The following is an 11,388-nucleotide window of genomic DNA, read 5'->3' on the forward strand; positions in this document are numbered from 1 at the left end:
ATGTTTTATGACAACTTCCAATAGCACATTGACTTTATTTCAGAAAACCTCTTACGACAGTCCTTCACAGCAGTATATTACTTAAGGTGACACTGTATAATGGAGGAAGTGGCTCTTTGCCAGTGGAGGGTCCCTTATGAATAGGCAGGAGCAGCTTAGTGGTTGAGAAAATCTCAGAGTAGAAAAGATAAAAAGCAGGATACCACCTCCTCTGGGCCTTCTGCCTTCTAGAAGGCTCTGTGAGTCCTGGCCAGGGCAAAGGGATAGTATATGGAGTAAGGCAGTACACATGAATCCTGGTTAATGCCGTTTTCCATCTCAGCCAGTTACTATAAGCCTGGAGGGATTGTTACAAGTGACCAGTTGTTTAATTTTTTATTTCTTTCTTTCTTTTTTTTTTTTTTTTAACTATTCAAGGTTTATTTGGTGTTCTCGTTAGCATGACACTTGGGTAGTTGGTTGCATTATCCATATGCAGATCTTACCTTTTACATAATATTGCAATGTACACTGCTGACACATACAATACACAAGATAGTATCCTTAAGTCAGTTATGCACAAGATAGGCATAATGGACTTACACACTGGAGACCTGTTATGACTAGCTGGGAACTCGCTGGCCTAGGCATGTTTGGTGACAGTGCACACCAGTGACACAGCAGGCTCCCACGATTACTGAAGTCTGCACACAATTGGCGGTGTTTCAGAGATAGTGGGACTGTCACACTAACCAAGTTACCACTACACAAATACCACTTAGCATCAGGGTAGAGCTGTGGGAACTGAGGTTTTTCACCAGACCACCTCAATCCAAGTGCACTTAACCACAGCTCAGATGAGGAGGAGACAGAGTGTGGTCTCCATAGAAACCCTGTGGCGGCCTGGACGGTGAAGTGCTAAGACACGGGGAGACTTTAGAACTGCAGCACTCTCTGGACCGCCCAGAGGGTGTCAACGCTCTTCTTCAGGCAGGCCTCCGTCTCAGGAGTCAGGGTCACCTTCACAACATCCGAGATTCCATTTTGTCCCAGGACACAAGGGACACTGAGGAAGATATCTTCTTGGGTCCCATAGAGGCCCTTAATCATGGTGGAGATGGGATGTGTTCGCCTAAGATTCTTTCTTATGCTCTCAGCCAAGTCTGCCGTAGAGAGGCCAATGGCCCAACACGTGTTTGGTCACCTCACAGGCACTGTCAACGATGTGCTGGTAGACCTTCTTTCGCTCCTCCTTGTCTTCATTGGTGCCCATTTCTGGGTTCAGAGTCTTCCGAGAGACACCAGCAGCATTGACGCCACTCCACTCGGGCATACTGGAGTCTCCATGCTCCCCTAGGACCCACGCATGACAGCTTAGCGGGTGTTCATATTTCCCTGGACCAAATAGAGTTGGCTCTCTCCCTCTTGTTGATGGGCTCGCTCTGTGATGAGTTTGTGGTCAAACTGTAGTCTGCCAGAGACAATTTTTGGTGTTCTCAGGAACAGGCTGCCATGCTGGAGGTCCATCATCTCTCCCTTCAGTTTGTCTTCCATGCGGGCAAGCTCATCTGCCAAGTCCTTCATTAAGATACTGATGGCACAAGCCATGCCAACAGCACAACCAACAACTGTTATGTTATTCTGGGGGGCCTGATCTTCCTTAGGAAGATTCACAATCATCTGGTCCTTCCTTGAGGGATGCCATCTTGGACTTTGAAGCACTCGTAATGATCTATATCCTGTTTCTTCACACTAAAGTTGCTCACCTTATTAGTTTATGACTCATTAATAGGAAAACTGTTAAACAGCAGAGATCATGATTAAGAAGCTACAGACTCTTAGTTGTGAGAAAAAGTAATGATAATTTAAAAGGTAGTCTATTTAATTTCTTTTACATAAATCATTTCAGAAAAATGGTACTTACAAAGAATCTTCTCTATTTAAGTTATAAGAGATAATTTTTAATAGTCTGTTTGAATGGCTGGAGGTATAGCTCAGCAGTGAAACAGTTGCCTAGTAAACACAGGGCAGGGTTTGTACCCAGTTGTTGGAAAACCAAGTTTTCTGTACTTGGCTGTGTAGCTCCTTAAACTTCAAAGTCATTATATAAGTGGTGCTTCTTTTGTTTTGGACACATTCTGTCAGGAAGTAGAGAAGATATTGGTAAATCTTTGCAAAGATCAAAGTAGGATATGTAGTGTAGGGACACTAACAGAAAGACCCTATGTGACTTTGGTGGAAGCTATGGCAATGGGTCCTTGTGACAGAAAAAATGTATTTGCCATCATCTAATAAATGCACATGTGAAACAGATGTAGATCATTCTGAAATGATGAATGTTTTCAAACTTCTTTGGGAATAGTACTAAGTCTGAATGTGTCTGAGAAATAAATATAATCTCCTCATGCAATTTAGGAACTTCAAAACCAGAACAATAGCTTTGATTTTCTTGTAACACTGTGGGTTACTAATTTTTCTTAAAAAAAAAAAAAAAAAAAAAAAAGACCAACTGGAATGCCAAGAGCTCTTCTGCCCCTGTCAAAGCTATTATGATAACTAATTCTTACCAATGGCTTCCCAGAAATAGTCACAAATTCAGTTCTTTATGTCTTAGAATAATTTATAGTCACCTATCTTGGCATAGGCACACAGGGTTTAAGTAACTTTACATTTATCCGATTTGCTGACGTTAGATATCTGGAAGGGTCCTTGAGGTAGGGGGTGGGGAGGGGGAAGGAAGGCAATGAAGGTCTGAATTCATCTGTAGATTCTTACATGCTGTCACAAAAGACAGATGCATAAGAGCCAGGACACTCCTTAGCACAAATGACTGAACTGGGAGTGAAAGCTACATTAGAATATTTATGTCTCCAGTATTAACTATGGGTTTTTTCAGGATGTAATTGCAGTGAAGTAGGAGGGGTTACTAGCAATGATAGAGGTAGGGTGAAGAGGATTTTATGTGCTTATCTGATGCTTACATGTGGGGTTTGTGACACACATAAATCTTTGCAAGGAAAAAAAAAAGAAAGAGAGAGAGAGAAGGAAAGTAAATGTATCCATTGAGTCTCATATAACCATATGGAGACAGTAGGTGGATAAGAAAATGTGACTTAGGAGAAAAATGGTTTTCCTGGTGTTCACATACCTATTGAAGGTAGCATTGAACGTAATTTGAGGATTATCCTGCAGAGGGTAGACTGCAGAGGTTTCAGTATTTCTTGTCTGTGACCAACTTTGTGGTATACTAGGAGACAGCATTCTAGGGTAACCACGAGAGTCACCAAACACCTTTAGGTGATAATAAACATTAAAAATGGAAGCAGCTGAAAACTTAAGTGTAGAGCAAGTGAGATGGCACAGCCTCAAAAACACATCACAGTTTAAGTCTGAGGATCTGGATTCAGTCTCAGGATCCAACAGTGGAAGTTAAGAAGGAACACCTGAGATTTTGTGCACTGACCTCCAGCATGCCACGGTATGTTCCCACCCATACTCTGTCCCACATATCAATCAGCAAACACAATTATAAAGACAGACTTCCTTTGAAAAATCATCAAATACTTCAAGTAAAAAATCAGTCCTGTAACTATAAATCTCACATAATTTAGCTCCTGCCAAGTCCCAGGGCAGGAGATAGGAGCCATGCTCTCTAGACACAATACTCCTTTATCAGTGAACTGTGCTCACCTCTGTGCTATCCAAGGTAAATGGATACAGCAGAGTTTCTGATAGAATCAAACCAAGAGACTTCTCAAATCTGAAGTCCATTTTTATATCCCCATCTTGATAGTTTGCTAAGAAGGGTTAATTGTAGTACATACTTTCTTTAGGAGTTAAGACTCCTAATTGTTTTCCTTCTGTGTTAAGAATCCTAATTGTTTTCCTTCTGTGTCTCACAACCATGAGACTGAGGTTGATATTCACTCATGGTAACTATTATATCAGGCAGTAAGTCAAAAGTTCCCAAGATGGAGAAGACAAAAGACAAAATAAAATCAGGGGGAGATTCCCCATTCACTCCAACAGCCTGTGCATTCATCTTCATCTTCTTTTCTGTTTAAAATATTTTTAAAGAATTTATAAGTATTTTCCCTGCATATTTGTTGTATGTGCATCATGCATGTGCCTGGTGCCTTCAGAGGCCAGAAAAGGGCATCTGATGCCCTGCAACTGGAGTTATAGATAGTGATGAGCTGCTCTGTGGGTGCTGGGAGCTAAAACCAGGTCCTCTGCCACAGCAGCCAGTGCTCGTAACAGGAAGGATTCCTCTCCAGCTTTAGTTTCTTTTCTATAGCCCTCTGGTGAGCACCCAGTGATCAATTGCATGATTATTACATGTACTCTTTTCTCATCTCATTCTAACGTCAACATTTATCATAAAGTAATGAACATCTGACAGAAAAAAAATAATATTTTCAGCAACTTGATGTCCCAAGAGAGATAAACCAGAAGTAGACATAGTTTGTTTTTAAAAGGGTTTTCTTAATGGGAAATTTTCATGCGTGCGCGCGCGTGCACACACACACACACACACACACACACACACACACGAATAAACAGGTCATAGTTGCTGTAAAATAGCCCAAATGCCCAGCTTTGATCAGCAAAATGCATAGATTTTGGCTAGAGATGATGTGGTTACTGGGACAGGAGCCATTGCCTCACAATCTAGTATGTAAAGTACAAGAAATTTCTTCCGGTTTCTCAGGTGACCACCATTGGATTCTCAGCAAAGTCTTCAGCATCAAGACTTGTTTGATCTTTGAGTGAGATTTATTTATCTCTCTTTAGGGAAAATATTAGAGATCAATGTTTTGTACACAATTTTCATTTAAGAGTATCTATACTCTGAAAGTGCCAAATGCTTCAAAACACAAGTCTTTCCTAAGCAGAGATAAATGGAAACATCCAAACCTGACCTCAGTTAAAACACAGATGCTTAAAGACGTTTTATCAAATGGTCTTCAGGTTACATGGATAGTATATATATATGAAACAAAACCAAATCTGGGGTATGGAGTTTGTGTTTAGATCTGAGCTCCATGTCCAAGGTATCTCATGCATATGAAATTATTTATGTAAACACTCAAATTTGAAAAGTAGCGAAGTCTGAAATGCTTCTGGCCTCAAGCAATTTTGAGCAAGAGATATTTGCCCTATATTTTGAAGAAGACACAATGAACAGGAGGCTTGTAGGATGCTCTGTAGACTGTTGGTGAGAAAGCATTCACTAGAGAGGAGATATTTAAAGGATGCTCAGGAGCACAGAGGACAATGATGGTACCTACCTTCTCCAGTGACGGTCACTCGCACTAGCCCTTGAATTTAGAATCAGCACAGAGCCACCTGTAACAGACTGTGAATCTGTAGCAGTGCGATGTGAGAAGAAATAAATATACTCGAAAGAAGATAGAGTATTATGATGTGAAGATAGTAGGTCTACATATGCATGTACAGAGAAGAAAACTTTTTGAGTATTAGAAATAACCAATATAATCCAGTAAAAGCATAGGACATAAAAATGCATTAAAATATCAGTGACTTAACTACACATCTAAATTAAGCAATTCAAATATGGATAAAATTCTCCATTATCAATAGTAACAGAGATCATAAAACATGTCATGAGTTTTATGAGGTAACATGAAAAGAACTACAAATCTTTACTTGATACTATAAAGTAATGTTTGAAGTAGTGGGGCATTAATTACATCAGAGTAAGAGAACAAAAACTGTGTCTTACACCCTTCAGTTCTTCCTCAATTAACTGTGTATCTGTGGCAATTCTAATATAGACTCAATTTGAAAAAATAACTTAATAATCTAATAAAGAATATGTGTTAGGGAAAGAAACATGTTACTTTAATCATTGCTAGATCATGTTATAAAATTACTGAGGTTATAGCAATAGGGTTTGTGTAAAAAATGCCTGGCTCTTCAAAGAAATCAGTTAATCTTAAAATACATTTTAATAATATCTCTCTTCTCTCTTCTCTCTTCTCTCCTCTCTCTCCCCACCCCCCTCTCTCTCTGTTCTAGACAAGGTTTCTATGTATAGCCTCGGCTGTCCTGGACTCACTTTGTAGATCAGACTGGTCTTGAACTCACAGAGATCTATCTGCCTGCCTCTGCCTTCCAGAGTGCTGAGATTACAGGGTGCACTACCATGCCCAGCTTAATGTATATGTTTGTATATATTTAAGACATGTATGTATATATGTATATGTCTATGTGTAGGTACGAGCACATAACTTCATGTGTTGACAGAGGTCAAAAGCAGGTATCAGATCTTCTTGAGCTGGAGTAAAAGGTGGTTGTAAGCGCTGGGAGTGAAACTCAAGTCTTTGTAAGAGCAGCACACATTCTTAAATGCTGAGCCATTTCTTCGTCCCAGAAATTTTATTATACTAATAAATACAATGTAGCATATAATTAGTACTGTTAGTGAAGACAAATAAAAATTAAACAAGAATATTGAAAAGTTTGATTTTAATTTCATATTATAAACAGTTAAATGTACAACTGTTGGGCTGGGGAATGTGTGAGTGGTTGAAAAGTTTGGTTTTAGTTTCATATTACAGATTGAAGTAATTAAAAATGCAACTACTAGGTTGGGAGGAGCTGAGATTTGATCCCCAGCACCCACATCAAACTGGGGAAAGTGTATGCCTCTGTAATTTCACAGTTGTGGGGGCAGAGGCAGGTGGACACTGGGAGTTCTCTATCCAGCCCTGGGTTCAGTAGGAAACTCTGTCTAAAGAAATAAGGTGAACAACAGAGGTCAATGTCTTTCTTCCCCAACATGTACACACATACATACAAACATAAATAGATAGATTAACAAACTTTAATCAACTGGCCTGTTTTATAGATAAGTCAAGAGCTACTATTAGATTAGGAATTTATATTCTAAACACAGAGCAATAGAAGTATTTTTAATTATTTCTGAAATATAATTCAATGACGATATTTCTCTATTTCTTTTTCTGCCTATAAATCTTCCCATATACCCCTCCTCACTCTCCCTCAAATTTATGACCTCTTTTTACACTAATTGTTAATGCAAGCATATGCATATACATATAGATTCATCAATATAATCTGTTTAGTACACATGTTTTCAGGGATGACCTTTTGACCCTGGGCAGCCAGTTGATGTGCTCTTCCATAGGTAATGCTACACTTCCCCTTCGCAGCTTGCCTCAGTTACTTACAGTTCTTTCTGTGGGAGGGAGACCTCGCGGGCTTTTTCAAAACAGTAGACATTTTTAATTGTGTAAAAATATCTAGGCTTAACCAAGAGAGATGTGACTAAGGAATGAAAGGGAGAGAGAAATAGAAAACATGTGCAACTAAAACACAGGGAAACTGTTTAGGTAGATGAAGTGGCCAGGAAGTGGAGGCATAGGGCTTGAGAAGGATGGCAGGGGAGAGAATTGAACCAGAACAATCTATAGAGGGTCATGTGGTACAAAAAATGCCATTATTTTGTTGCTAACTAAAAAGTTATAGGCTTAAAGTCAGTTACATTAAAATGTCTCTAACAAATTCGGAGATGATATTTGGGTAGCTATACAAGTATGTTTAAGGTTCATGTCTCTGTGGAGTCCAACAAAAGAACATGAAAAACAATAATGAGATGGGTAAGGAAACTGGACAGAGATCTCCAAGGATGATACAGACCCATAAAACACTTTCATATATTAATAACTCAGGAAGAATAATATGTCATTTTCTTCTGTCAATTATATGTTAAAAACTCTAGACTGAACGTAATGGTGAAACTCACTTGAAGTGTGCAGGAGTGTCTACTTTCTGTACATGTGATTGCACGTGGACCCGAAGCAAGGAAAGTAACACTAGCTATAGAGAAAGTGCTTAGTCATGTGGATCATGGTCTTTTAAAGTGTTCATATTTGTCTCTGATAATTACAGCTCAAAGAAACAACAAGAGTAATCGATTTAAAATGCTAACCAAGATTTAGGTGCAAATATGCTGCTCATAGAAGTATTTACAATCAGAACAAAAAAGAAAACAGTAAAATGTACACAGTAGAGGGTTGATTAGGTACTATGTTTATTTGATAATGTTCTTCCTCATGAGTAAAATTGTTTTTAAATAATATTTAACTACATGGATAATGTTCACAAATTTTAAGTAAAAAGCATAGAATCTTTAAGTAAGATTAAATTCACAATATAGAAATTTAAAAGTGTATTAAAATGTATCATGTGTGTGTGTGTGTGTGTTGCTTATATCTTAATGCATAAATGTACATCCCCTATGTGCACCTATGGAGGATGAGGAAGAAGGCGAGTGTTTTCCTCTGTCACTTTCTGCTTTGCTACCCTGAGACTGGGTGGGTCTCTCATTGAACAAGAAGCTCCTTGTTTCAGCAAGGCTAGTAGGCCAGAGAGCTATAGGAGCTGCTTGTCTGGCTCTGCCACAGACTCAGTGATGGCTGCAGGGAAGACATGCACAGCAATGCTGGTTTTAGTGTAGATGCAGGGGATCCTTACTGATGTCCTCATGTTTGTGTTCTTTTCACTGAGCCACTTCCTCAGTCTCCATGTTACACATTATATAGTTGGGTATGCATATAGAAAAAAATTAAAAGTACCAACTAAGACTTATTGCTGAATAGTATGACCAGGAATGCCATATCGAACTTTACTTCATACTTACTTAAATTCTCATGTCCAAGAAAGCCAATTTACAATTTAAAATTAAAAATGGAAATCAACAAGGACTTTGCAATAATACTCATTTTATAGGAATACATTATGTGCACATGATCAACTTCAAAATGAAATATAGGAATCATTTTTTTTTGAGACAGGGTTTCTCTGTGTAGCCTATGCTGACTTTGAACTCAAGAGATCTGCCTGCCTCTGCCTCCCTAAGCACTGGGATTACAAGCATGCACCACTGCACTGGCTATAAGAGTCATTTTTATTGCTCATTTTCATAATAGAAGCACTCCAGCTGAATGAGTTTACAGCCACTTCTACTAGTGAAAACTCAGAAAAGGTTATACAGCTTTTCTAATTGAAAGGAGTGTCTCACATTTTTGACATAAAGGTCATGCAATTATAAAGGCATGTTATATTTCTGGTTGTGAGTTTATCCTTTAACACTAGTCTGAGCCATACCACTGGAAATGAAAAACTTAGGATCTTTATAATTTTAAATTTTTTATTTAGTTAATTTATTTAGATTACATCTCAATTGTTATCCCCTCTCATGTATCTTCCCATTCCTCCCTCCCTCCTGCTTTCACCCTATTCCCCTCCCTAGGTCTGTGACAGAAGGGGACCTCCTCCCCTACCAAATGGTCAGAGCCTATCAAGTCTCATCCTGGTAGCCTGGTTATCCTTCCTCTGACTGCCACCAGGCCTCCCCACAGAGGAGAAGTGGTCAAATATGGGGCACCAGAGTTCATGTCAGAGTCAGTCCCCACTCTCTACACAACTGTGGAGAATATTCTGTCCATTGGCTAGATTTGGATAGGGGTTCTAGGTTTACTGTATGCACTGTCCTTGGTTGGTACAGTAATTTGAGCAGACCCCTCTGTGTCCAAGTCCACAAGCCTTGATGGTCTTCTTGTAGGTTTCTAGGACCCTCTAGATTCTTCTATTTCCCCACTCTCCTGTACTTCTCCTACCCAGAGTCCCAATAGGAAGTCCCTGCATCTATCTCAATCTCCTGCTAAGTGAAGACTTTCATAACATCCCTTTTGGGCTAGTGTCCAATTATAAGTGAGTATATACCATTTGTATGTTTCTAGGTCTGGGTTAACTCACTCAGGATGATCATTTCTAGTTCCATCCATTTGCCCACAAATTTCAGAATTTCCTTGTTTTTAATAGCTGAGTAGTATTTCATAGTGTAAATGTACCACAGCTTCTCTCTTTAAAAAAAAAAAGATTTATTTATTATGTAGGTATACAGTGTTCTGCCTGCATATATGCCTGCAGGTCAGAAGAGGGCACCAGATCTCATTACAGATGGTTGTGAGGCACCATGTGGTTGCTGGGAATTGAACTCAGGACCTCTGGAAGTATACTTATCCACTGAACCATCTCTCCAGGCCAATACCACAGTTTCTTTATCCATTCTTCAACTGAGGGACATTTAGGTTGTTTCCGGGTTCTGGCTATTACGAATAAGGATGCTATAAACATAGTTGAGCATATGTCCTTGTTGTGTGCTGAAGCATGTTTTGGGTATATTCTATTGTTTTTAAATTACATGTATTATCAGTAGGCCCGGCTAGCAATCAATCAAGACAGAGACACTTGTCATGTTTTAGGATAGCCTTAGTTAACCTGGGGCAGGATATCTTATCAATCCTCTAAATTGCCTCCCATAGTGGGGCAGGCACGGGATCCCTGCCTCAATCCCACGCCATCTGCTTCTAATAACTTCTATCAAGCTACCTCCCATCCATAATCCCACATACTTGCTCATGTTCTTCATCTGGGCCAGATTCTCCATCCACGCTGGTGGCCATGTGCTTCTTCTCCATCCAACCCATGGCAGCCTTCCTCTCTTCACTTCAGGTCTCCTTCTCCTTCTCTTCTTGGCAGTCTTTCTTCTTCCCAGAATCCTCTCTCTAAGCCCCACTATCTCCTGCCCTGCCCAGGTGGGATGGCTTTTTATTAAGCAAAAGGTGGGTCAGACAGCAAGCAGTAATTAGTATCAAAATACATTAGATTATCCCAACAATATTCCAAGGAGTGGAATAGCTAGGTCTTGAGGTAGCCCTATTCCTAGTTTTCTGAGAAAGAGCCAGATTGATTTCCAAAGTGGTTGTGCAAGTTTTCACGCCACCAGCAGTGAAGGAGTGTTCCTGAGTGTTCCTCTTTCTCTACATCCTCATCAGCATGTGTTGTCACTAGAGTTTTTGATCTTAGCCATTCTGATGGGTATAAGATGGAATCTCAGAGTCATTTTGATTTGCATTTCTCTGATGACTAAGGACGCTGAGCATTTCTTTAAGTGTTTCTCAGCCATTTGATACTCTTCTGCCTGCATCTGAGCTTGCCCATTTTTAGGCAGAATTCTGTCTGTGGCAGAAATGAGGACATTTTGCTCAGTAGCTGGTTTGCCACAAATTGACTCCATCTCTTAACACAGAAATTGTCTTCAGCTGATAGCCACCTGCAAGTAAAAAATTATTCTTTGGTGGCATCTCACTGGGGATACGACTGCTCCTAAGGGCAGGTCCCACACCTAGTGTAGATGATCAACACAAATGACATCACTGACATCTTTAATAGTTCTTTGTCCCATAATATTTGGTCAGGGCATTTACTTATTTTAATTTTATATTTTTAAAATGTTTAATTATTTATTTTTTTTCTTCCTTAGAGATGCTTTGTGTATATATTATGGTTATCAGT

The 11,388-nt window shown here is 39.4% G+C and overlaps 1 pseudogene across 1 annotated transcript; it reads right to left on the reverse strand.

Moving 5' to 3' along the window:
- Window positions 1–828: 828 nt before the first annotated feature.
- On the reverse strand, window positions 829–3,750 carry LOC311606810 (L-lactate dehydrogenase A chain-like; annotated as a pseudogene). Its single transcript has 2 exons — window positions 3,670–3,750; window positions 829–1,731 (listed from the first exon to the last, which is right to left on the reverse strand). The product of its transcript is annotated as an L-lactate dehydrogenase A chain-like (transcript).
- Window positions 3,751–11,388: the final 7,638 nt, after the last annotated feature.

This window comes from Acomys minous (assembly GCF_964271855.1).
Source record: "Acomys minous genome assembly, chromosome: 1".
In the NCBI taxonomy this organism is placed as follows: Eukaryota; Metazoa; Chordata; class Mammalia; order Rodentia; family Muridae; genus Acomys; species Acomys minous.